The sequence below is a fragment of the Pseudophryne corroboree genome, chromosome 7, assembly GCF_028390025.1.
Source record: "Pseudophryne corroboree isolate aPseCor3 chromosome 7, aPseCor3.hap2, whole genome shotgun sequence".
NCBI lineage: Eukaryota > Metazoa > Chordata > Amphibia > Anura > Myobatrachidae > Pseudophryne > Pseudophryne corroboree.
The window spans coordinates 366,307,133-366,334,181 of record NC_086450.1 but is presented as its reverse complement, the minus strand read 5'-3'; the positions used below and the strand labels follow the sequence as shown (position 1 = coordinate 366,334,181).

Here is a 27,049-nt window from a genome sequence, read left to right as displayed (position 1 = left end):
GAGATGGTTCTGTTGGTATTGCCTTTCCGATATTCTTCCTCAAGCAGGTGAGGCATGTCATTGCCCTTTTTCCCGCATGGGAAGAAAATCCTGGGGCGCACCAATATGCTCTTACCAACTTGCACATCCCTTCCTTGCCTAGATGAGTCAGTCCATGTGCTGCTTCCGCTAAACTTGGAAGGTATGCTCTGGGTGCCACTGGTTTACCCTGTCCATCTGTCCAGAGTCCTGAGGACTCCTGGCCATATCCTTTTGCCCTCCAAACTGCCTTTTCCTGTGTGGAACACAAATTTTGCATTTCACACAATTTCTGTGTGTTGACGGTATTAAATACCATCAGTTGTGTGGTGTCTGTCTGTCTGGGGGTACCAGCTGCTAACTTAGCAGCTTCGTCTGCTCGGCTGTTACCAAGTGATACCGGGTCTTGGCTATATGTATGTGCTTTACACTTGATAACAGCCACTCTGTCAGGTTCCTGTATCGCTGTTAGAAGCCTTTTGATGTGAGCTGCATGCGCTACCGGTGTACCAGCTGCCGTCATGAAATTTCTGAGGCGCCATAGGGCTCCGAAATCATGGACTACCCCGAAGGCGTATCTAGAGTCGGTATAGATATTGGCTGATTTGCCCTTAGCCAATTCACATGCTCTGGTTAGGGCAACCAGTTCAGCAACCTGGGCTGAGTGAGGTGGGCCTAGCGGTTCTGCTTCTATGGTGCCTTGGTCATCTACGACTGCGTATCCAGTACACAAGTCTCCCGAGTCCGTCTGTCTGTGACAACTACCGTCAGTGTAGAAGTAAGATCTACATCTTCCAGTGGGTTGTCACTGATGTCAGGCCTTGCCGTGAAATTTTGGGTCAAATATTCCATACAATCATGTGAGTCAGTGTCTGTACCAAATCCTCCTTCACCATCACTCTCATCCCCCACCCTTTGTGCCTGTCCAGGCACACCTGGGAGATACGTTGCTAGATTTAGTGCACTGCATCTCTTTATGGTGATGTTTACAGGGGCCATTAGTGCTAATTCCCACCTTGTAAACCGTGCGGATGAGACATGTCTGGTTTGGGCAGAATTTAGTAAGGCTGACACTGCATGAGGTGTATGGATTGTGAGGTTGTGTCCTAGCACTACATCTTCGCTTTTCGTTACTAGCAATGCTATCGCAGCGACACTTCGCAAGCATGTGGGGAGGGATCGCGCTACCGTATCTAGCTGAGCGCTGTAGTATGCTACCGGCCTGCTGGCATCACAGTGCTTTTGGGTTAGGACGCCTGCCGCGCAACCAGCACTTTCTGTTCCGTACAGCTCAAAGGGTTTCCCATAGTCTGGCATACCTAATGCTGGTGCCTGCGTTAGGCACTGTTTAAGTCTCTCAAATGCCATCTCGGATTCGTCTGTATGCGAAATCCGATCAGGTTTGTTTGATGAGACCATCTCCTGCAAAGGTAATGCTAGAATGGAAAAACCTGGGATCCAGTTACGGCAATACCCACACATTCCTAGAAACGTTCTGATCTGTTGCTGGGTTTGTGGCAGAGTCATGTCTCGAATTGCTTGAATTCTATCAGCGGTCAGGTGTCTCAGTCCTTGTGTCAGACAGTGTCCCAGATATTTTACTTTAGTCTGGCATAATTGCAACTTGTCTTTGGAAACCTTGTGTCCTGTGTCTGAAAGATGAAACAGGAGCTGTTTCGTATCTTTCAGGGACGCTTCCAGTGAATCTGAACATAGTAGTAAATCATCCACGTATTGGATCAATACTGATCCACTCTCTGGTTGGAAAGACTGTAAACAATCATGCAAAGCCTGTGAAAATATACTTGGACTGTCTATGAAACCTTGTGGTAATCGAGTCCATGTGTATTGGACTCCTCTGTATGTGAATGCAAACAAATATTGGCTGTCAGGGTGCAGAGGTACCGAGAAGAAGGCGGAGCAGAGGTCAATAACAGTGAAAAATTTCGCAGTGGGAGGGATTTGCATAAGGATGACAGCTGGATTTGGCACTACGGGGAACTGACTCTCAACTATTTTGTTAATCCCCTTTAGATCCTGCACTAGCCTGTAACCCCTCCCCCCACTTTTTTTCACAGGGAAGATGGTACTATTGGCAGTGCTGGATGTTCTTACCAGAATGCCCTGTTGTAGCAAGCGCTCTATTACGGGGTACACTCCTAATTCCACCTCTGGCTTCAGAGAGTATTGTGGGATTTTTGGAGCTATCCTACCATCTTTTACTTGCACAACGACTGGAGCTACGTTTGCCATTAATCCAGTGTCTTGTCCATCTTTAGTCCAAAGTGACTCTGGTATTTGGGATGTCATTTCTTCTACCTGGGATGAACTCCTATTTATCATAACGGTATGTGACATTAATTTTGATGGAGAGTCTAGCATGTCTCGAACTTCCGGAGCGTGATTCTCAGGTATGTCTAAGAATACACCTTCAGGAGTACAATAAATGATGCACCCCATTTTACACAATAAATCTCTTCCCAGGAGATTAGTCGGTGCCGATGCAGCCAGCAAAAAGGAATGCTTGGTATGTAAGGGCCCTATTGTAATCTCTGCTGGTTTGCTAACAGGGTAGTGCTGTACTACTCCCGTTACTCCCATGGCTGGAATTGTCTTACCAGTGGTTCTCATGCCCACTGTCGAATTTATCACTGATTTGGCCGCCCCCGTATCTACAAGGAAATTTAATGATTTACCAGCTACATCAATTGTGATCTCGGGTTCACTTCCAAGACTTGCAATCAATTTCACTGGCTGCAGATTACAGGTGTGGCCACACCCCTATTGGGTATGGTGACCTCCCTGAATCGCGCTGGCAGCAATTACTTGTGGTGGGTGTAGATGGGAACTATCAGAGATTTGCCAGTCTCTTCTTGGGGGATACCTTTTTGTTTCCCCTGCATGTGGCTCATAGCTCCGCCCTTTCGGTACTTGATCCCAATGTCTCGTATCAGGTCGTTGTCTAGGGGATTGATATGAACTTTGTATTTGTCTTGCTTTACAATCACGTGACATGTGTCCCTCTCTGTGACAACTATAACATTTTATACCTCTTGACTTACCCACAGGGGTCACAGTTCTGGTCTGAGGTGGCCGGGTAGTGAGGGCCTGTATGCTCACAGCCATTAACTTATCACTCTGTGACTCCCTGTGTCTGATGATATTCCGATCATGCCCAGCAGCAGCCTCTCCCAATGCATCCACCGACATACCTCTCCAATCAGGCCTAGTGGTTTGTATTCTATTCCTTAAAACCTCCTTTAGACCGTCCATTAATACTGAAACAGCTACTTCCCTGTGGTGTACATTAGTTTTAATGTCATCTATACCAGTGTACCTAGCCATATCCTGCAGAGCCCGGTGAAAATACTCTGGTGTGGATTCACCTTCTTTTTGTTTTATTGTAAAGATTTTATTCCACTTTACAACTGCAGGAAAATATACCCCTAACTGTAAGTTGATTCTCTTTACATTATCCTGATTATACTCGTCTGTTAGTGGTACTTCCTCATCTAACTTGCAATCAGCGATAAACTTTAACGGATCAACACTGGGGGGTAAACATGCCCTCAAAACTGTCCTCCAATCTTTGTTAGTTATTTGGCTCTGCAGAATTTCCTAGCTCCCTAATATACTTTTGACATGCAACTAAGTCTTTCCTAGGATCAGGGAATTCAGACATCATTGATCTTAATTCTGCTCGGGAAAAGGGACAGTGCATGGCGATGTTCCTGACAGGAGTTGCTCCTGAAGTGTCAGTTTTCCCATTGGCACTGCTATTACCCTAACAGGATTAAGTCCAACAACATCATTCTGAGTAGATTCTACAACATGTGGTGAAATGGTTTCAGCATAGTGTATGGTGCCGTACTTACCAGTCGATACGACCTCACCTGTCCCTCCGCTAGGGGCCTTTGATACTAATCTTACGGGTTGGGTCGTGCCTACTGCGGTTTCTGATATGGTGGCTGCTAGGGAGAGTGCTGATATTGTTGTGGGCTCATCCTCTTGGTCACAATCCTGGGGAAAGTTCAAAACAGGGTACAACTTGCACGGATTAGTGTTAGCATTAATTACTTTGGTTACATTATCCTTAACTTCTACACATTTAACATAACCCTGAGTGCCATTCTCTGCAACCAATTTCTCTCCAGGTATGTACGGTGGTGGGGGTGCAGTGGCTATCAGTTTCCTGATAGGGTTAGATCCAGTGGCTTGCACCAACCCCCTTTGTATTTCACCTTCCTGTTGCCACAATGTTAAATAATCATAATGTTTAATACGCCTTTTTGAAGATTTAATCAGGCAAACTCTTCTCCTTAAATTCTGTAATACTTCTGGGTTAAAACTACCTACCCGGGGAAACTTTTCCCCGTCATGCACAGTCATCCTTTCCCATTCATTGCACAACATTTCTGTGTGATGACCATATTTCTCACACATGATATACCTTGCCGACCCGATTGGTCGGTTTACCAAATCAACCTGAACCTGGGTTGATCGCCCCTTACCTGAACAACTGGCCCCCATCTCTGCAGGTGCTGCTTTCACTACCTCTGACTTCAAATCAGGGTCTTCGGCAACCCTTACAAAAACCAAGATGCTCGGGGTAAGGCTGCGGTGGGTGTTTTGCAACGAGGTCCGCCCACTTAACTCCGCCCACGCTGGCCAATACGGCGACCAAAGTTCCCAGAGGTTCCGTACCCAACCTAGGGCACCTAAGTACGTCTACTTGCTCGGGCGTGTGGGAGTGTCTTACCCTCCCCAGCAAGTATCAGTCGCTGGAATGTCCCTGAGTGATCAGGCTACTTCCCTTAAAATAAAAAAATTACACAAATCACGTTAACAATGTGCAAGTAGCGTTCTTCTGAATTCAAGACACGCTAATGCACACAATCACATGCGGTACAATCGTATCTGCACACAAGCAACTAATCTTATGTGCGGAACGATCAGTGGAATCGAAAATTTCGGCTGCGAATTCCTTCAGCAATGAGCTTCTTTGGCCTATATGGGTCTCGCACCAACCCTCTTCAGTTGTGCTTCTCTACTTCTAGTCTGCTGTACCTGAACCTCCTGGTCCTTGACCTCCTGGTCTGTTATGTACAGCAGACTCTACTGCTCATAAATATGTCGAGATTAACAAGGGACGCCTCCCAAGCCACCCCACGCTATCACTCTCGCTGGTGTACCTCTTTCTACTGGCCTATGGTTCCCACTTCCGTAATAAAAGAGAAATCTTATATATACACACTCTTACATTCGAACACTCTTATTTCTGTACAGAATTCCTTTCATTCAGTAATAGTCTAACCCAGAAGAATTACAACAGGCAAAGTCTTTTTCTTTTAACTTTAAACTTTTGGATTTGAGATAGATTTGTGTTATTTTCGCGTTACTTCCTTATCGCCTATTAAAACAATACTATCGTGCGGTTTGTATTATGTGGGCGTATCCGAACGCTCTGTTGCGTGATATACGCTCCGTGCGTCGACCCTTGCGTTGCGTACGCCCTGCCCTTGTAAGGACACGTGTACGCAGACCAAGTACGTCCACAGTAACACACTACACGTTTATCAATGTGAATGATCTTTAACAGTAATCCTTCACTGAACACCACTCAAATCTCCCTTGTATTCTAGGTGAGATTGTGTGCGTGCCTTTTACAATTATTCACTTAAATATTAATCTTTTAACTATTAATAACAACAAATGTCTCAACACGTTATCACTAGTGTGTGGCAATCAGGAGAATGAGGTACGGACAAATAATGCTAAACACGAAATACAGGTGTGTGTGCTTATGCGTACGTTCGCAAAACAGAAACTAAACAGGTTTTAAAAGACAACAACGTACTGTTCCTACCTTCCGGTTCCGGATTCCTTCAGCACTCCTTACTAAGCGAAGCAGACGCTTATCTGGTCAGCACTACGAGGAATATTACCTCCCGCCTTTTGCTGACCGATAATGTCTGCTGAAATTACCATGGCCCTCATTCCGAGTTGATCGTTCGCAAGGCGATTTTAGCAGAGTTGCTCACGCTAAGCCGCCGCCTACTGGGAGTGTATCTTAGCATCTTAAAATTGCGAACGATGTATTCGCAATATTGCGATTACAAACTACTTAGCAGTTTCAGAGTAGCTCCACACTTACTCGGCATCTGCGATCAGTTCAGTGCTTGTCGTTCCTGGTTTGACGTCACAAACACACCCAGCGTTCGCCCAGACACTCCTCCGTTTCCCCGGCCACTCCTGCGTTTTTTCCGGAAACGGTAGCGTTTTTTCCCACACGCCCATAAAACGGCCTGTTTCCGCCCAGTAACACCCATTTCCTGTCAATCACACTACGATCGCCGGAGCGATGAAAAAGCAGTGAGTAAAAATACTATCTCCATTGTAAAATTACTTGGCGCAGTCGCAGTGCGAATATTGCGCATGCGTACTAAGCGGAATTTCACTGCGATGCGATGAAAAATACCGAGCGAACGACTCGGAATGAGGGCCCTAGTGCAGATATGTGAAGAGCGGGCGAGTCCCCAATTGATAAAGCCTAATATATATCCTATATTAAACACGCTAAAAGGTTAAGAACACAGTACGCAATTGGCGTATGGAATACCGTAAGAGTACGCACGTAGCGTAACAAACGCTTAGCCGTGGACGAGACGCACGAGCGGCACGTTCGCTCACGGCTTAAAACGTAAAGGCAAGCACGCTATAGGCTGCCGGTTACCGTAATGATACGCTATCAGCGTAGCGGACGCTCGAGACCACGAGGAGATCATGAGCGGCGCTGACGCTCACAGAGTTAAACCTTTGTAACAGTGATAAGGTGTAAATGCAACACAGTGTAACCTTGTTAGTTTAAAAGCTGTATGAGCGACTCTTACGCTCTGAGAACCCTTTAGCAATATAATAAACACTCAAATACCGGTCTAAGGGTCTAACACCTTTTAAGGGAATGAATGAACGTTCAGTCGCAAAAGAATACAAAATACAAGTTATACACTACCAAACTAACATAAAATACCTAACCGAGTTACTACACATTAAAATACAACAAAGACATAATTACATTTAAAGGGGGAAAGGAGAGAGAGAATGGCTTACAACAAAATAGGAGATAAATATGGTTGCAGAGAACTTACGCACAAGGGGAACAATCGCAAGCGCCTTTCTGGATATCCAGCTCCCGATTATCAGTGATGAGAACCGTTGAAATGAGTAGAGAGCTGGCCCAGGTCGGCTTGTCTTTATATACACTTACACACAGTACAGTACAATGGTCCCTACATTCTTATTGTTCATTGGACACAGGAATCCGTCTCCGCATTATAACAAAAGGTCATAGGTTGGTTCATACAGGTGGGCTGTGACTATTTCAAACTGCTCAAGTGGGAGGGAAACTGGGTTTCCCACCGCATGGGTAATAAAGTGCAAATATAGTAAATGTCCATACATTTCTTATGTCCATAACTATACGCACGAGCGAGTAATCCGCTTCAGACCAACACCGGAATATTGCTAATTATATTCTCTTCCGATGGATACTAAAAACCACTGTGTAACCCCTGTCTGACCCTTCGTATCAAACAAAGAGGAATCTCCTTGTCCCCGAACATGCTATATTAACTAAACTTTCAGATTCTATCAAAGGGACCATAATCTACAAAATACATTATATGACTAAAATATGTTACGATTGAGTCGCCCGCTAGACGCACACAAACTCTACCGTAAATGCGCATACCGTGCGCCTGCGAGTGCACGCGACCGCGAGTATACGCACGCACGGAAGAGCTCATGCTCGTGCAGCGGGCACACGCATGAGGTGCATATATGGCAATGTGCAGCGTGATATTTTTCTGACTTTGACATGACCTTATGCAGGTTGGTGATCCTTGCATCACTCCATCCAGTGCTGCTGAGTAGTAAGCCACAGGACGCTGCTTGTGTCCATGCTCCTGCGTCAGGACTCCTGTAGCATGTCCTCTGTGTTCATGGCAGAACAAGGTAAAGGTCTTTGTATAGTCAGGGAGTCCCAGGGCTGGAGCTGAACATATGGCTTCCTTGATCTGTTTAACAGCCACCCACTGTGCTTCTTGTTCTTCTTGAGAATCTGTAGCAGTCTTTTTGGTGGCATTATATAGTGGTTGCATAAGGGCTGAGGCTCCTAGTATCCAGTCCCTGACATAAGACACTAGCCCCAGGAAAGCCCTTTTCTGTGTTAAAGTCTGTGGATTTGGGGCATCCCGTATGACTTTTATTCTTTCTGTTGTAAGATGGCGCATTCCCTGGGAGATGCAGTGACCTAGGAATATTACCTTCTTTTGGGCAAACTGTAACTTGGCTTGTGTCACTCCACAGTCTTCATCTGCGAGAAACTTCAGCAATGATATTGTTTCTTCTTCACACTGCTGTTTAGTGGCAGTTGCTAGCAGCAGGTCATCTACATATTGCAGTAGTTGAGTGTCTGGATACCTAGGTCCCCATTTCTTCAAAACTGTTGCCATGGCTTCAGTAAATTCAGATGGGCTGGTTGCCCCTCCTTGAGGTAGTCTTGTACAGCAGTATTGTTGTCCATCATGTGAAAATGCCAATAACAGCTGTGAGTCTTCTGTAATGGGAACTGAGAAAAATGCGTTTGCTAAGTCCAGTACCGAGAACCATCGGGCTTCTGGACTTATTGTGTTCAATAAAGTGTGTGGATTAGGTACCATTGGGGTTGGAATGATCAGTCTCTTGTTAATCTCTCTTAAATTATGCACCATCCTGTAGTTTGCTATTCCTTTATCTTCCGGAGTGGCCTTCTTTTTCACAGGGAACAGAGGTGTATTATAGGGAGACTTGCACTTCTTTATGATACCTAATTCAAGCATATCTTTAATCTGTACCCCTATGGCTGCTGTCTGTTCCTTGTTTAAGGGGTACTGTTTTATAGTTACTGGTACAGTTCCTGGTTTGATTGAGAGCTTCACAGGTTGGACCTTCATGGTTCCCACATCTCTTTTTCCTTTTGCCCATACCTTGTCTGGAACTCCCCATCCTCGCCAGGTTTTAATTTGTTCTGGGGTTTCTTCTACATCCTCTTCTGCGGTGGTTGCTAGAAATATCTGTATAGCGGCTTGCACTTGATCATAGTCTGTGGGTGATAGTGCTGTCTTGAATATCACCTTGTTCCCTCTGTACAGAATACTTGCTTGTAGTTTCTGCAGCAAATCTGCTCCCAGCAAGTTGACTGGGCAGGTGGGAGATACTAGGAACTCTACTTGGATTTCATGTGGATGTCCTTGTACTTGTACATTGAGGATCCTAGTTTTCCTCAGCTGGATCTTTTCTCCACTTAATCCCTTTGCTGTCACTGGTTTTCCTGCAATGAGGTGTGCTGGTACTTCTTCCTGTCTTATAACTGATTGGCTTGCCCCAGTATCAAGCAGGCAGGAAACATTTTCTCCCGTTGGCAGTTTGACTTTAATAAACCCATCTTCCATTCTGTCGGGGGGGTTCATCGGGAGTATCATTGGTAATGGGGTGCCGGGACTTCAGTCTGACTTATCCTTGGGGGCTTGATTGCCCCTTTTCTCTATCCAACTCTTATATGTGCGACAGTCTCTTTTGAAGTGTCCTGGTTTCTTGCACCAGAAGCATTTTCCCGATTCGGGCTTGATCATGGCTCTTCCTTCCCCTTCTAATTTTTTCTTTGAGCCTTCTTCTGTGACCAGATAGACGGTTTTGGGTTTGGCTACCTTTTTCTCCTTTTCTTCCTTTTCCAGATCTTCTAAGGCCTATACCGTATCCAGAATTTGATCCATAGGCGTATACCTATATGCAGGAGTACTAGTAATTAATTTCTGTTTTAGACTTGGTCTTAAACCTTCCAATACTCGGTATCTGACCATCCTTTCTCCTGCTTCTGCTTCTGGGTCCAAACCTTCATTTCGGACCATATCCTTAATTTTAGAGAGGTAACCTCTAAACGGTTGTTCTCCTTGTGGTCCAATGGCTTCTGAATACCTTTGATTTCTTAAATAACACCATCTCCTTAGGCGTGCCACAAATTGTGGTCCACTGGCTATAGTTTTCCTTTGTGCTTCTAGTACATCTATCTGTTCATGATAATCAGTGGCTTGATGAGCTGCCATATCCTTAATCTGTCTTAGATCACCCTCTGCTAATTTATTTTTACATATTTGTTCCACATCTACCCATGCTGCGGAATGTAAATTACACATAGTCTCCATATATAACCCAAACCGTCCAGGCTGTTTGTAGGGATCTGGGCTATCTTTTATTATGGCTGTAACTTCCATTACTGAAAAAGGGGTATGCTGTTCTCTTGAAAAAAATTGTGGTCTAAAAATATTTTGTCCTTGAACATACTGTATCCCTCCTCATCCGCTAATATAGGCTGTCCTCCTCTTGGATTGACATAGGCAAAGGTACGTACTGGGTAACAAGCAGGAACATTTAAGTTTTCTGATTCATCTCAATTTCATGCATCTGAAGAGTTCCATTTTCTGCTTCAGTGTAAAATACATGTCTTGTTCCCAGTCTCCCCTTTCTCAGTTTTCTTTTGTCTTTATGAGACAATGGGGATCCTGAATGCATTTCCCCTTGACCGGGCAGGTTGTACGGTTTCAGTCTATTTATCATTAATGGAGTTCAGTGGCCTGTTCCTATCTGGGGTGTACAGTTGGGACAGGTCATCCTCTCTGGTTCCAACAGAGATGCACATTGGGGACATTTAGTTAAATCAGGGTACTGGTTCCATACTATAGGAGGTTGCCCTGGGGTTCCCAGATTTGCGGGGTAAGGGGGTGGATCTGTGACTAGTGTAGGTACTGGGACTGGTATTACAGGTGGAGGAGGGGGCGGATTGGGAATAACTGGCACATTATGGCCCTGGTTCGTTCCTGTAGTTGCTAAACAGAGCGTCATATGCTGGTCATCTTCCCTCTCTTTCTTCTTCCTTTCCTCCTCCTGCTCCCATTTCTCACTTGCTGTTAGCCAAATATAAACCTGATCCCCTTTCTTGCGTTTTTCTATCCATTCCCTATTACAGATTCTGAACTTTCTCCATTTGTCAGTATTAAATTCCCCATCTGGAGGAAATCCTCCCCTTTTAAATACCTTGGCTATATCTTTGACTGCATGTGGTCCAACCTCCTGTTTAACTATTTCCACAGGGGTTAATTCACCCTTGCTATTAGAGGTTCCCATCCTGCCTTCTGCCAACTTATCAACACTTCTCTCTCCGATATGAGTTACACAACTTCAGTACTCTATGTTGATTATTGGAAAGATGGGTTTCCTGAACACTACAGGTTTACCTCTGTCCTACTGATTACATACACCTGTAATCATTCAGTTTCCTTATGGGTGGACTCACAATCTTCCGTTATCAAGGTATATCTCAATCTGGTGGGTCTGACAGAATATGGACAAAAGAATCTTTCAGGTTCTGGTTCTTTCAGTATCTGGCGCAAGTCCTTGCCTTCCCTTAGATTAACAAAACCATGACATCCTGTTGTTAATATACCTTTCATATAACCCAGTTTTACCATAAACCCCTTCTTCATGTCCCCTACACCTTTTAAACTTGATATATCTTTTCCAGTGCGTGCAACAAATGTAATATTTACTGACCCACGAGGACCTTGCACAAACCACTTTAAACTGACAGTACAACACCCACAACCATATGAGCTTTCAAAATCAATACATTCTTCAATTTCAGACATATATTTACATTACTGTTCTGATACAAAAGAGGCAAGGCTTTTACTAGGAAGCGCTTGAGTTGAACAGAGAAAACTGACACTTCTGACACAGACGTTAAAACACGTAAAGCAACAATTGGCGAAAAATCGCAATCAATTTGTTACTTACTGCGGTTTAAACGGTTCCAACGTCTAGAGTCAGGTGACTTGTTGCTCCTCTATTCAACTTCTTGGCTTCCCGGGTTTCGGCACCATGAAAATGTTGGAGGTAGACCTCCTTTAGCCTCAGCCTTCTCTGAGAGGACTCCAACAACAGCCTGTCTTTTGTATTCAGAATTACCTGTGAACAGAATTTTAAATGCCGTGCAGCATGCTGGAGAAATCAAATGATCACACACTGAAACTTGGTGTAACCAATAGAGTTCTGCTTTATTGTTCTTGCATACATATATTTATACTTGTTTGAAAAGGCTCAGAGGAGTTTACAGTTTAACCTCAGGGTTGTGTTTTCTTCCTGATAACGGTCTTGTTCTTTTCCTTTTCTCTATCTCTCAGACATGGCTTACCCACAAGTTCCTCTTTCTTGCTCTATCTCTCAGACATGGCTTACCCACAAGTTCCTCTTTCTTGCTCTATCTGAACATTTCATCATTCTATACTTTTCTTTCTCCCCAGCATATTTAAGCATATCATATATTAATGCTAAAGTAAGTTTATAATCTATTGAATATAACAAAATGGAGTAACATTGGCTTTATTGCAGAATCACACTAATGCTTGCCCATCTACCTTTCTCAGCAGCACAGGACACCACCACTGTGAATGGACTGATGCAGCACAAGACACCACCACTGGACTGATGCAGCACAAGGCAGCACTGTTATGACACATAATAGTAGGTCGCCAGCCCACGTGCCTCACCACTTTCCAGCACAGACACTGAGGAGACACGTCCTCTCTCTACACTCTCCAGGACTGGAGTGAAGATGGCGATGACGCGTGGCTCCTTATATGGAATCCAAACCCTGTGAGAATCCGACAGCGGGACAATGACGTTTTGCCTCGTTCTGGTTTCCGAGTCTGGCGGGAAAACCCGAGCAGGACTCAGATCCGGACTTGGAGCGTGAAGTTCGGGGGCTTTGGTTCTCAGGGAACTGAACCCGCTCATCCCTATTTCAATCCTATTTGCAAGTGTACCTAGAAGAATTCATGCTGTGATGCTGTTTTGAAGGCAAAGTAAACAAAATAAACTATTAACATTTCTATTTTTGAAAGCATTTTTACTTTGCAGCATTTTTTCTGCACCTGCCTAAAACTTGTATATATCTGCTGTGACAATAAAGTTCTATGTGGAGATGATGTAGGGTGAAACAGAAACACACTAGGAGGTATGTGGTCTTTTGGAAACAATGCATGATCATGTAATTTAGTAGGTCCAGTCATGTTAGTGGGATTTCTAATATGTTAACACACCATTTTTTCCCCTAATTATCTATCTATCTATCTATCTATCTATCTATCTATCTATCTATCTATCTATCTATCTATCTATTTCCTAATCACACACTGTATTTCTGTTATACTGTATATGTGTAGATTATATGTATATATGTATATAATTGAGAAATTCCCACTCCTGGGATGTATTTTATTGCATTAATTGTGTTCTGAATAACATAATATTACATTTGTTAGACGTTCCAATATTCTGGTCACTGTGTACAATGTTTTCACTTATTTTGGGCTTACCTTGAAAAAGACCAGGGGAGGATCGGAACACGTGGCTGCCTTGCGGAACCCCCAAGAGTGAGTGCATTTTACCAATTCGACATATGCGGCTGGACTGAAACCATGAGGGAGACCCAGGACTGCAGCCGGGAGTTGCCTATATGGCTTTCACGCTTTATGACCTGACCGTTGCCGGTTCTTACCACAGGCTGGTAATTTGCTATTTTTTCGGTCATCTTTGGATTCAGTGTATGATTGATTACCAGTTTTTCTGTGATATGTAGGATCTTATATAGAATGTTTATATGGAATATTTGTCTGTCATTGTTTTTAACCATTGTTTAACTTTTTTTTTTAGAATTTATAATAAATGGTATCACACTATATATACTTTTCCTTTGTTTTTCTGAGTTACTCCCCATTAAGTGTCTGCTGTGAGGAAGTTGTTCCATTATGAGGAGTTGGCATATGACTCAGAAATTGGGAAAATGAATCACCTGAAGCCCGGTACATAACAAGACATTTTGTTATTTAAGCGATTGTGGAGTGGTATTTCTTATCTTATTTGTGCATATTTCTTCTTCGTTTGTTATTAATTATGCTTTTTTATAATTTTATACTGGCGACCTAGTGATGCAACTTTTCCTTTCAAGAAGATTGGAGTATGAATGATCCAAGGATACAGGCAGTCTGCAGTTTTTCAAAGAAGTCAGTAAAAGATTGCTAAAAATTACATTATGCCTTTCATCACATTCAGAAAAAGAGTGGCCCGCTGCCAATCTGAAAAGAAATCCATGGCTTGAGTAGATCATTGACGTGAAAAAGATGTTTAATAAAAGTATTAGGAGATCAGGCAGAATAAAAAGTGCTTTGTTTCACATTATTCATTGTTAATCAAAGTCTAGATCTTGTCTGGTTATCGCTAGTCTCCAGGTCATGTCATCTTAAAGTTCTGTGGTTGCCCCAGCAACCCTGATCAACGCAGCTTCACAGTGAATGCCCCAGGCAGTTCCTGTATTTTGACCTAACAGCCAAAAGTTACTGAAAATAAGTCCTACACAAGGTCTCCTATCTGTTTTGTATTCTAAAAACCTGCAACCTGTAGTCTGAGTCCCAAGGTAAAACTGAGATTCACCAGACATTAACATTTTCTGATAATCATGCAAATCAACAAACAGAAATATTCACAGTAACCACAACAAGAAAACATTGCTAAATCCTCCACTTTTATCTAAAATTTTAACAATTTGTATTAAGTAAATGGTAGAATTTAAAATAAACTTAAAAATTGTCTGATTAATCTACTGAACAATAATAAAAGATTCATGTAATGCAAGGATATATACAGTGTTATACACATCAAAATGAAATGAGCAATAAACATATGTTTCAGCAGAACAGGGCAATAAAGGATCTCTACATCATAAGCACAGTACATCCTAAACACTGAACAGGGGCGTATTAACCACCAGGGAGCCTGTGTGTAGCACGCCCACCCCACTGTCGATGGCCTCCACCATCTTCCCAGTGACATCCAGGAGACGGCATGTGTGCAACTTATAGTGAAAGCAGAGCCTTTGCATTAACTGTGGGGTGGCACCTTTCCAAAGATATCACTGGGCATATGGTGCCCCCAGCACTTTATAGGGGTGGAGATCCACTTGATGCAGGATGTGTGATGACACTCAGGAGCCCATGTACACCACATACCCTGCTCCCATTATACTATATTTCCTGTCAGGGGCATAGAGAGTCAAGTGGGGGGGGTGGGGTGGCGTAGCTTAAAAAGGTGGTGTGGCAATGCCCGTTAATAAAAAATATTAGTGTGCTCCACAGGGGGCGCATTTTTCACGCGGGTGGGGGCAGGGAGGGCAGGGGAAGGCACCTGCTTCCTACCTTACTTGAACAAGAAGCAGGTCCCTCCTCCCCGGCCAGCATCATCTTCCCAATGATATTTGGGAAGATGAAGATGGCCACTAGAGCAAAGACCCTATGTGCGGCTCCATCTTCCCAAAGAGATCACTGGTATACTGGATTAGCAGTGTGTCTGGAGGCTAGAAAGCCAGGGTTCAGGTCTACAGGAAATAGGGAGAACCATACAACTTTAAAGACTGTGAGTTACCCACCAAGAAGCAGGCCAGACTGTGGGACTCTGGGACTGAGCCTATGTTGTTGTGAAGAAGCCAGGCCTGTGAGTAGATGTGGACGCTAAGCCAAGACAGACTGGAGCCTGTGATATACTTAGAGAGCATTTGTTTGTCAGCCAAAGGATAGTCAGGGGCGAAGCAGTGAGTCAGTGCCCTTAATGAGGGTTAGGTTGTTTTGGTTATATTTATGCTGACAGTAAAGCATTATGTAATTTCTTCCCTGGAGAAACTATATGTGGACTCTGCCTAAGCACCTAGACAGTGCACCAAATGCACTCCTCTACTGAGCTAATTACCCCATATCCTCACAAAATGTACACCTTTATTAGTATGTGGCCTTTTGTAGTGGCTATAATTCTTTTATCATCGAGGACAATTTTTAGGATCCTGGTGGAACCTTCCCATGTCCTCCACTTTTTTTTTATCTATCTATCTATCTATCTATCCATCCATTCATATATGTGCATATGTGGTTTCTAGTTTCTCACTACCATATCAAATTTTAGCCTCAAGGGCTAAATGAAGATAATAAGTTATTGTAGGAGAGAGCAGATAAAGGGGGAGGGGTGGCAACACAGGAGCTATGCTAAGCATGTCTTGAGACATATATATGACTTTTTGACTAGTCTAAATATTTCAACAAGGTCCTATACCCAGCTCTGTCCTGGGAGGTGATTTCCAAACAAGAATTTTTGTTTACTAATTTTTTTAAACATTTACCCAAAATCCATAAAGATCTTCACTTGCCCTTCTGCTCTAAGGGAGGTTTCTTTCCTCTCTGAGCTCGCCATAGGTCACCTACCTAACAGTTTGACAGGTGTATTGCCCCAGTTAAACTACCCACCTGCAACTGTCCCTGGAGTGGATAGGTTTGCAATAACTTTTCCTTTTCTGTTGATCAATTTTTGTAGAGCCGCATTGCCTCTCTGAGATCACACTGTAACACCCCAGTGTTGGTGGGTATGTCTAAGTGGTTGAGGGAGGTATCACAGGTGTTTGGTGGCTATGTGACAGACCTTTCCCCTGAAATGTTTCCCTCCGTACCTTGTCCTGTATTACCATGTTCAGAGAGGTAGGATAGATTAATACGAAACAGGAGTGAGTCAGCAATTCCAACAGATGTCTTTTATTGAGCTGGAAAAAAAATTTGGTGCCTCCAGCAAAATGGGCTATTAATTAATAGACCAATGGATAATATACTGTATTATTTACACATACATAACCAGCAGCTGTTAAAAGGGTTACTCAGCCCTTATCAGAGAGGATATCGTCTCTGAGGAAGCTGCCGAGTTGCTAAGAGGCGGAGAAACGCGTAAGCAGTCTACAGCGTGTCCGGTACCGGCAATTTGGACTCTATAAACAGACTTATCAAAGCCCCAATTTGGACACTCCGGATATGGCACCTTTAATGTGCTGAAGGCACCAGGAGCCGGGAGGCAGTTTCCACACATTATTGGAAGTGGGGCGTACTGTGCAGGTGATACTAACATCTACTATGCCCATGTGCTGTAGAAACTACTAATTGCAAGGCTTGTGCTTATTAATCCACTAACAAAACTGACATTTAGTTGGATCAATTTGGTGGTTACCATCTGGGCATTAAAATGCTAGCATAACAGTCCATCTGAATTGCATGGAGTTCAAACATGTGGGACTCATGAACTAATGATCTATTTACAATTGCACAAATTTTTGCATCAGAGCTTAATTGAATAATACATGTGCGTTTGCATGAGTTCTTTTGTACAGCTAATTTGCATGTTGTTTATAACCGTCACGCTTCTAACAGTTTTAATATATTTTTAATTTATATATGTGTTGTTAATGGTAATAAAATAATTTATACATACCTATTAGCGCTGTTTTTATTGAGCTGCAATGATCTCTGGATCGAAGATGATGATTAATTGCCATGAAATTTGAATAATCACAAAAAGAAGAACACACCACAAAGGAGCATTCTAGATGCAAAAGACAATGGCCATATCACTGGAATCACAGATGAACATATTAATTAGAATCACAAATATTGAAGTAAGATCATTGGTATTACAGTCTATAATGTGGTGATGAGAAGAGTAATGAAAAACACAATTAGTAATAGCAAATACTAACTTTCTAGCTTTCACTAGCCAAGGTATGACAATTTTCACTGGCATTAAATGTTGGAGCTCTGATAGAATTTTTGCAGTGCCGCAATATGTCAATGGGGGATTGACACACAAATGAAAAGGGAAATCCTGGATGGTAACGGAGAAAAATGTTTACAGTTCCATGCAAAAAGGATGTAGCTAGTGAAGGGATGGTAGTGTCTCTCAACAGATTCAACTTATTTAACAATGAGGGTCTTTTCAAACTCTGTCTCTTTTTTGTTTACGGGGCTGTACTTAAACTTGCCACAAACACAGTCTTTAAGAATGAAAATGTGCTTGTGACGCAACTCAGTCTTAAATATCCTCACAGTCCTAATGTGTAAGGGTAAGTAGGTCGCCTAAATAACCTCTTTGCAGGGTTCAGCTAGTGGAACAAGGCATTGTGGTGTTTAACTAGGGGATGTGGCGCTATGCCGTCCGCTCCCTTTAAATACACAGTTGGTAATACTATTTCCTTTAAACTGGGTATCGCGCTTCCCAGGGACTTGATTACTTAGTCGCTCATGAACTCACTCAGACCCTTTTAAGTGGCGTTCTCACTTGCTAGGCTAGTCCTTAATGGCTCCTCTCAGCTGCAAGATGGCCGTGGCTTCCGCGCCTCTCCTCAGGCCTGGTGGTGTCCGGTCTCCAGCATCTCAACACCCGCTCACCCAGCACTTGTCTCTCCGGTAGCATCCCGATGCTTGCACTTCTGCAGCATTGCTCTCACTGCCCAGCATCCCACGACTGTCACTTGTGTCCAGCTCCCGCTCTGCTCCGCATGTAGCATGCATCCCAGCACCTCCTGTCTCTTCTGACAAGTTTCTAGCTGCACCAGAGGGGAGTTCAGAGGTGGTGTAAAGAAGTCTGGGGAAGCCCATGAACACCATTAACAAAAGGGACAATTTATGAGAAGCAGACGAATGGAGAGTGTGTGCAGACTATTGAAGAAAGAACCCCCAATGTGCATGTACAGGTGAGCAACAGAACGGAGGAGAGGTGTGTGTTTCCCGGTGCTCGGCAGGAAGCCAAGAGGTGAGGGCCATCTTAACAGCACTGTAGGGCCCTGGGTATACCAATGCAACGGGGGTCCTACCTCTGCCCCTTGTCTCCACTTCCGCCTGCAGCCTCTGCCCCTGTGCCTACTGTGGCTACTCTGCTGCATCCCGTCACAGTCCTCTTCCCACAGCAGCAGCCCGACAGTCCTCTTCCCCGCAGTGACAGCCCAGCACAGTCCTCTCCGCATGGTGGCAGCCTGGCACAGTTCACTCCCCTGCAGTGGCAGCCTGTCACGGACATCTTCCCCCATCTGAAAAGCCCATGAAAGGAAAATGGGCTCAACTGTGAAGGCATGCTCAGGCAAGAGGGGGTGGTGGCGGTGCTATATGTGGCCGTGACAGTTCTAGCTGACGAGGTGGAAGGCGGGCAAGGGGATCGGCTATTGGCCCTTAGTATCCTGGGGCCCTTTGGTAACTGCCCATTAAGCCATTTAGAAGAGATGACCCTGCAGGAGGCATGCTATACGCATGCACTTTATAGGCCATAACCTCAATGGAAATGCAAAACAAAATATATGTACTGAAATATATGCTATAGTATTTCAGGGAGGTTGGAGCATGCGCGCCGATTCCATGGGTGCTCCCGGGCCTGAGCACCCATGGAAAATTTTAGGCACTGTCCAGGGCAGGCACTACTTGTGTGCAGCCAGCCCACCCATATTCACCCTCGACTGGCTAGCGATGTGACAAGCTGACGTCACACCGCGCATCCCTCCCACCCTGCACTGGGTCCCACGTGCGCCCACCCAGCTCTGTTCTCCCACCCGCACTTCACTTTCTCCTGCGTCCGCCCACCCAGCGCTGTCCTCCCACCCACACTGCGCTGTCTCCGGCGTCCGCCCGCCCTGCGCTGTCCACCCTCCCTGCACTGTCCTCCTGCGTCCTCCCATCCCTTCAACTGGCTGGGGGGTCCTTGCTGGGGGCAGCTAGATGGGGCAGTGGTCTGGCTGGGAGAGACACTGGGCTGGCAGGGTGGGAGACACTGCAATGGGGCAGTAAGATGGTGGGGGATATTGTGAATGGACAAAAACACAAAAGCGGGGAATACCGCACAGGATCACTCCTTAACCTAATCCCCTTTAGAAAAAAGGGGAGTAAGAAAAAAAAGGGGGTTTTGTTTCCTCTTTCAGCAATTATAATTGTGTAAGGAGATAGAGATAGATAAATAAACAACCAACTACCTTAATTTTCAAACCTACACACTTGGTCATACAGGGGTTGGTGGTGCTCCCCAGAGTCAGAAAACATGTATTGTCTGGAGAGAAAAAGAAGACTCTACATTGGGGGCACTCTTATTACATACTAAGTCCAGGGTAATCATGTCAATATCAATATAAAATTTAACTTTTATTGTACTTGTTAAAACATCAAAACAAATTTATTTAGTCTAAAAATAGGACACTGATAAACACACAAAAACATTAATATTCTATAGTTTTGAGATAAAAAATTTTTAGGTCAATAATAACAAGTCACAATGGACAGAAAAACATTCATATTATACTGGAATAAATCCTAGTGGTTCAACTGGACATCTAAGAACAGAGTGTATGGACTAATAAGCTCATCTAAGCATTTATCTTTCAATTATCTGCCACATGAGTGTGCTTTGGGGGTAATTCCAAGTTGATCGCAGCAGGAAATTTTTTAGAAGTTGGGCAAAACCATGTGCACTGCAGGGGAGGCAGATATAACATGTGCAGAGAGAGTTAGATTTGGGTGTGGTGTGTTCAATCTGCAATCTAATTTGCAGTGTAAAAATAAAGCAGCCAGTATTTACCCTGCACAGAAACAAAATAGCCCACCCAAATCTAACTCTTACTGCACATGTATATCTGCCTCCCCTGCAGTGCACATGGGTTTGCCCAATTGCTAACAGAAATCCTGCTGCGATCAACTTGGAATTACCCCCTTTGTCTGTATGTAATATCCATGAACAGTTGAACCACTAGGATTTATTCCAGTATAATATGAATGTTTTTCTGTCCATTGTGACTTATTATTGACATAAAATTTAGTGGGTTAATTGAAGGCATTAGCTCGTTATCTAGAGAAATATTTTTTCTCTCAAAACTATAGAATATTAATGTTTTTTGTGTGTTTATCTGTGTCTTATTTTTATGTTAAAAAAATTTGTTTGATGTTTTTAGAAGTACAATAAAGGTTAAATTTTATATTGATATTGACACGATTACCCTGGACTTAGTATGTAATAAGAGTGCCCCCAATGTAGAGTCTTCTTTTTCTCTCCAGACGACATTGTGAATGGGCAAGGTGGGCTGGCTGAGAGAGTGGGGAGACACTTGGCTAGGGGGCCAGTAATGATGGTGGACACTGGGCTGGGGAAGGAGCAGACACCTAGATGGGAGCACTGACCTGCTGCTGGTACATTCCTGACTGGCCCCGCACAATTGCTGGCAATGAGCAAGACACCCAGCACATGAAACCCCTGGCAACGAGTATGACGCCCAGCACATGAAACCCCTGGCAACGAGTATGACACCCAGCACGTGAAACCTTTGGCAACGAGCAGGTAATTTAAAAGTAATTAGAAGCTTTACTGTAGGGCATAATGTATCACGGGCATTGCGGTGTGTGGCATGATATGGTGCAGCGGGCATTACTGTGTGGGGCTTAATATGGTCAAATTTATTTTTTTCACTGTGGTGGCCAAGGTCTGTTGGTGCAGGGTCACTGGGGTGTAAGGTAGTCTTTTCCTGCAAGGCCACGCCCATTTTAGTGAGACCACGACCCTCACCGGCGTGCATCACAGGCTTGAGCACCCACCAGTAAAAACATAAATCGGCACCTCTGGGTTGATGTATATTCTTTTGTGTGTGTTAGCATTTTAATAAGTGAAAGTACACAACAATCTCATTTTAATCATAAACACGTTTCTTGTTATTTATTCGTGCTGTATAGAAGAATGATAAAGTGACACGGCTGCTGCAGATCCAAATGGTCTTTTCTTCCTGCCAATGCTATATTAATAATTATACTTGCAATATATTATACTGTGTTTGATATTTATAATGCATCTCTTTAGAGGGTCCATTAAATACTAAAACCACATAACTATAGAGGTAATTCAGAGTTGATCGCAGCAGTAAATTTGTTAGTAGTTGGGCAAAACCATGTGGGTAATTCCAAGTTGATTGCAGCTGGAATTTTTTTAGCAATTGGGCAAAACCATGTGCACTGCAGTAGGGGCAGATATAACATTTGCAGAGAGAGTTAGATTTGGGTGTGGTGTGTTCAATCTGCAATCTAATTTGCAGTGTAAAAATAAAGCAGCCAGTGTTTACCCTGCACAGAAACAATATAACCAACCCAAATCTAACTGTCTCTGCAAATGTTATATCTGCCCCCCCTGCAGTGCACATGGTTTTGCCCAATTGCTAAAAAAATTCCTGCTGCGATCAACTTGGAATTACCCCCCATGTTCACTACAGGGGGGGGGGGGGGCAGATATAACATGTGCAGAGAGAGTTAGATTTGGGTGGGTTGTGTTCAAACTGACACCTAAATTGCAGTGTAAAAATAAAGCAGCCAGTGTTTACCCTGCACAGAAACAAAATAACCCACCCAAATCTAACTCTCTCAGCAAATGTTATATCTGCCCCAAATGCAGTGAACATGGGGGGTAATTCCAAGTTGATCGCAGCAGGAAATTTTTTAGCAGTTGGCCAAAACCATGTGCACTGCAGGGGAGGCAGATATGACATGTGCAGAGAGAGTTAGATTTGGGTGTGGTGAGTTCAATCTGCAATCTAAATTGCAGTGTAAAATAAAGCAGCCAGTATTTACCCTGCACAGAAACAAAATAACCCACCCAAATCTAACTCTCTCGGCAAATGTTATATCTGCCCCCCCTGCAGTGCACATGGTTTTGCCCAACTGCTAAAAAAAATTCTGCTGCGATCAACTCTGAATTACCGCCTATGTTTGCTTGAAGTTTGGATAACGTATAAAAGCATTACACACATAGTTTGTATTTGTTTTAAATAGATCTAAACACAAAAGACATGAAAACAACTATGCACTGGTCATGGTCAGTAAATAGTAAAATAAAAGTACTCACACCCAACTGCTCCCGCTATTCATTCAAATGCAGATGCCCTCTGACATTAGTGTTGTGTTCTCTATGCAGAACAAAGCATCAGAACTAGTGAAGAGCAGCTCCATTTGATTGAGTGACGGAGGTACTAGGTAGTGTGGGGTTAGTCCTATTATTTTACAGTTTTCTGTCCACTGTTCGGTACATGGTTCTTTTTCATCTTTTCAGTGAAGAAATTTTTAACGGCCCTTTTTAATTTTTTTTGTATTTTTATACCAGTACTCGTGCATTATAAATACACATTAGAAGAGCTTTTTCATTGCCAGTGTTCAGCCCTCAAATACCCTGATAGGCATTTTTTTATTATCAGGTTGCTGTAGAAACCCACAACTGTTACAATAGAACAATGTATTCCATCTAACTATTTTTCTAAAGCCTTTGAAATTATTTGCTAATTACTAGAACAATTCTACAATATTTGAACCATTGTTTTCCCAAAACATTAGTTACTAAGTTATGTTCTTTTAATATACTTGCCTTTTCTAAGGATGATGTAATAATCTGAGACAAAGATGAATAAAATAGGGATCTATTATTTGTTGCAGATAACTGAAAAATTCCTGTAATTGTGGAGATTTTTTATATTTCTGTTACATACACAGGGCTTGATACAGAGGTGGACAGATATGCTGGTGCAGACGCTACTGCAAATGTAAGCTAATGCCGGGCTGTCTACTGAGACATCAGCCACACCATCGGACTTCTGAGAACCCCCTATTATGTCCCTGTCTTCATGTATATGGGTCTTATGTAGGAATGGGCATTGTAAATTGATCTGGAAAAAAAATATTATATATATATATATATATATATATACAAAAAGGAAGTGCAGAAGAGCGCCTACTGGTGTTTTGATTTAAAGTAATTACAATGTGATAATTCACCATGTGAGACGTGAGAGAGTGTATAATTTTAGAGTACGACTTATCTCTTTACACGTCTTCAATTCTGATGACACTTTGGTGCATATAAATTAAAACAGAAAGAGAAACATAGTGTGTACTGTATAAACCAATTACTCTTAATTAGGAACCTAACTGGTTCCAGTAACCGAATGAGAACATGGTAACATAAAAAGGTATAACAATTTAATAAACAGTCCTGAAGCAAATGTAGGTAACAAACGTACAGGATGAGCATATAGAATCAGCTTATCTGTCCACTCTGGGACAATTCAGGGTTTAAGCAGCAAATCCCAGTTTCATAAAATTATGGTGAATAGGTAAACAGTCCTGAAGCAAATGCAGGTAGCAAACGTACAGGATAATTGAATAAAAACAGCTTATCTGTCCACTCTGGGAAGTTCAGGGTTAAGCAGCAAGTCCCAGTGCCAACGCGTTTCGTCCTATGGCACAGGACTTCATCAAGGGGCCCCTTTAAGCAGCAAATCCCAAACTGGGAGTGGTTGCTTAAACCCTGAATTGTCCCAGAGTGGACAGATAAGCTGATTTTATATACTCATCCTGTACATTTGTTACCTACATTTGCTTCAGGACTGTTTATTAAATTGTTATACCTTTTTATGTTACCATGCTCTCATTCGGTTACTGGAACCAATTAGGTTCCTAATTAAGAGTAATTGGTTTACACAGTACACACTATGTTTCTCTTTCTGTTTTAATTTACATGCACCAAAGTGTCATCAGAATTGAAGACGTGTAAAGAGATAAGTCATACTCTAAAATTATACACTCTCTCACGTCTCACATGGTGAATTATCAACATTGTAATTACTTTAAATCAAAACACCAGTAGGCGCTCTTCTGCACTTCATTTTTGTATATCTGTAACCCACTTCTGGGCAGGAGCTGCCACCCACTAACAGCTGGGGGGTGTTTTATGATTGTAGTTGTATATTTGATATACGTCGTTGTTTATATTAGGATCGTCCTAGGCGCTATTCTTCATTTTTCTTCATATATATATATATATATATATATATATATATATGATAGATGGTGTCTAAGGGAGCTGCCTAAAGCTATATCTTCCAGGATTTTACCACAATTCACTTAAAAAACTCCAATTTATTTGTATAAAAGTGTTCAACAATGAATCTCAGTGAATAACAAATAGCTGACATAATTAAAATACAGACATCAGATATGGAAACAGTATAATGTAGGCAATCTGTTGATCCAATGATGTTTTCTTAATTAGTACATTTCTGATGCTCTCATATCCGAACCAAAACCCAACACGTTTCGTCCAACGTTTCGTCATCAGGGGCACATTTTTCAAAATGGCCGGAAGAACATAAAAGTGTGGATGACCGATCTATGATTGTATTTATCCCACGAAAAATCAGTAAAATACACTTGCAATAACAGATGCAATAAAAACTACGCTGAATTCACGGCTAGATTTGTGTTGGATACGCCAACTCGATAAGTAACACAATAATGTTGAATTCACTATAAGCCACAATGTCATTTGTGTAGACAAAGCTCAGCAGGAAGAGTGGCTTCTCCTAGTCAGCAGTACTTCCTTAGACACCATCTATCTTTTGTATTTGCACTTTTGTACTCCATCTAACAGGGAGTACGTCTTAAGGTTGAGCTCCAAACTTAGCGCTATCATTAGGTCTATTCCATTCTATATATATGACTTGCACTGCAGACACTGAAGTGATAAGATCACTGCGCGTAACCTAGTGATGAGCGGGTTCGGTTTCTCGGAAACCGAACCCCCCCGAACTTCACCCTTTTTACACGGGTCCGAGCCATACTCGGATTCTCCCGTATGGCTCGGTTAACCCGATCGCGACCGAACGTCATCATCCCGCTGTCGGATTCTCGCGAGATTCGGATTCTATATAAGCAGCCGCGCGTCGCCGCCATTTTCACTCGTGCATTGGAAATGTTAGGGAGAGGACGTGGCTGGCGTCCTCTCCGTTTATTCATTGTTGACTTGATGCAAATATTTGTGCCTGCTTATATCATTGTGGGGACTGGGGAGCAGCTTTATATTAATATAGGAGAAGTACAGTGCAGAGTTTTGCTGATCAGTGACCACCAGTTTTATCCGTTCTCTGCCTGAAAAAAACCCTCCATATCTGTGCTTAGTGTGCTGCATATATCTGTGCTCACACTGCTTAATTGTGGGGACTGGGGAGCAGCTGTATTATATAGCAGGAGTACAGTGCAGAGTTTTGCTGACAGTGACCACCAGTATGCGTTGTCTGCCTGAATAACACTCCATATCTGTGCTCAGTGTGCTGCTTTATTGTGGGGACTGGGGAGTCGGGACCACCAGTATAATATTATATAGGAGGAGTACAGTGCAGAGTTTTGCTGACACAGTGACCACCAGTATATATAGCAGTACGGTACGGAAGGCCACTGCTGTACCTACCTCTGTGTCGTCATTAAGTATACTATCCATGTACATTCTATACCTGTGGTGCATTTTAGTTTTGCAGTTTGCTGACACAGTGACCACCAGTATATAGAGCAGTACGGTACGGAAGGCCACTGCTGTACCTACCTCTGTGTCGTCATTAAGTATACTATCCATCTACATTCTAATTCTATACCTGTGGTGCATTTTAGTTTTGCAGTTTGCTGACACAGTGACCACCAGTATATATAGCAGTACGGTACGGAAGGCCACTGCTGTACCTACCTCTGTGTCGTCATTAAGTATACTATCCATCTACATTCTATACCTGTGGTGCATTTCAGTTGTGCAGTTTGCTGACACAGTGACCACCAGTATATATAGCAGTACGGTACGGAAGGCCACTGCTGTACCAACCTCTGTGTCGTCATTAAGTATACTATCCATCTACATTCTATACCTGTGGTGCATTTTAGTTTTGCAGTTTGCTGACACAGTGACCACCAGTATATATAGCAGTACGGTACGGAAGGCCACTGCTGTACCTACCTCTGTGTCGTCATTAAGTATACTATCCATCTACATTCTAATTCTATACCTGTGGTGCATTTTAGTTTTGCAGTTTGCTGACACAGTGACCACCAGTATATATAGCAGTACGGTACGGAAGGCCACTGCTGTACCTACCTCTGTGTCGTCATTAAGTATACTATCCATCTACATTCTATACCTGTGGTGCATTTTAGTTTTGCAGTTTGCTGACACAGTGACCACCAGTATATATAGCAGT

General features: G+C 43.1%; 1 long non-coding RNA gene across 1 annotated transcript in view; it reads left to right on the top strand.

The window, feature by feature from the left end:
• Positions 1–14,331, top strand: part of LOC134943718 (uncharacterized) — a 149,045-nt gene extending 134,714 nt beyond the window's left edge. The window contains exons 2-3 of the long non-coding RNA XR_010181704.1: positions 12,537–13,973; positions 14,098–14,331. This is a non-coding gene — a long non-coding RNA (uncharacterized LOC134943718). The remainder of the gene's footprint in view (positions 1–12,536; positions 13,974–14,097) is intronic.
• The last annotated feature ends 12,718 nt before the right edge of the window (positions 14,332–27,049 follow it).